Below are 1,717 nucleotides of genomic sequence, written 5' to 3' on the forward strand. Positions count from 1 at the left end.
TAAAAGGAAGGGTAAGTTTCCTAGTTTTGGGGGAGTAGTTATGCTTTAAAACAAAAGTTACTATTTATGGAAATCTACTATAAAAGGAATGGTAAGTTTCCATTTCGGGGGATTCCTTTTCTGAAAATTCAACACTAATTGCCACATGTTGCGACCTCATTCGTCCTAAGTCACTAATCTGTCCATGTCATTAAAGTTTTACATTTTTTCCACCATTTCAAAACTTTAAAAATGCATAGAAAATAGCTCCAGTGTCGGAAAAATTCACCGAAAAATGTCACGGATCACTGGCGGGACCCACTTCACAACTGCGTCTGAATTTTAGTCATTGGAATCACAACGTACCTACTAATGTGGTATAACTTGTTTAGTAGGTTATATGCTAGTGTACAACTTTGTGAACCAACTATATAGAGGAAGCAAAATTTTTAAAAATCTTATGAAATAGGATGTGATCGGTATAGTAAAATATGGCTACGGTAGAAAAATCAGTTTAATTTGCCAATGTTTGGGCCCCGATCGAAGCGGTCAACCCTATTTACGTTTATGTTTCACTAAGGAGCGCCCTATCCTCGGGTGGTAAATGTGACACGACCCACTCCGAATTTCACCCTGAAACCCAGAGTAAGTCGTGCGGGGACCACCTCCAAGGAAAATTTACTGAAAAGATTAAGAAAATCTCCCTTGCAGATGGACAACCCTAATTCGAAAATTTCATATTACACTCTTAATTCAACACTTCCGAACCTCACATAAAATACAATAATTCCAAAGTATTCAGAGCTACTAAACACAAGCGGAAGCAAGAAAACACGAGTAGGTTGAACAGGTAACCTACTGGCGAAAACTGGCAGAAATGCGGGTGACTATGCCTCGTCTCCTACTAGATCCAACCCGAACTCTGCAGACTGGGCAATTTAAAACGAAGGGCCCAGGGGAAAACATTTAATAACGTTAGAGTGAGTGGACAAAAATAAAATAATAAATAAAATATTTATGTTTCCCCAAATTAATTTCTAAGGAAAAATCGAATGCATGCCGCAAGCGATAAAACTTTTATCCCATAAAGGTTCGAGCCTCTCAGACTCTATAATAAATGTATGTATTTACACTCGTCCATACTCCCTATATAAATTCATGGGTCTATATAGGGCTACTACGCTCGCGTCCAACGCTCACGTCACGCCTTAATGCGGTGCTACACTACGCCATCAAGGTGGACAGACGGGTGTATAAATATGTGTCCATACCCCCTATATGAATTAAACACTCAAATAGGGCTACTACGCTTACGTCCAACGCTCACGTCACACCATAATGCTGCTATATGCTACGCCATTAAGGTGGACAGACACATATGGCTAGCTAGCATTTTCTATACATACTCTCTCGTATATACATATTTATATTCACCGAAAATCCCATTTTCGGTAACTCTCTCAGAGAAATAAAAGCGTCAAAATTAATTGACGTCAAAACTCCAACAAAAGGAAATGTTCAATCATGAACCATAGCATGCATATTATTTCAAATAAAAGTCCACTCACAAATTAGGCCTAAGCCTGATGTCGATCTGGGGCCTCGTCTGCTCGAGCCTCCTCACGTCCTGTTTCAAATATAATATTAATTTCCCAACCAATAATCCAATATTTAATCAAAATAGGCAAAATTACCCGAGAGCCATAATTACGCTCATCATTGCCTAACTTCGATATTC

This window comes from Fragaria vesca, linkage group LG5 (assembly GCF_000184155.1).
Source record: "Fragaria vesca subsp. vesca linkage group LG5, FraVesHawaii_1.0, whole genome shotgun sequence".
In the NCBI taxonomy this organism is placed as follows: Eukaryota; Viridiplantae; Streptophyta; class Magnoliopsida; order Rosales; family Rosaceae; genus Fragaria; species Fragaria vesca.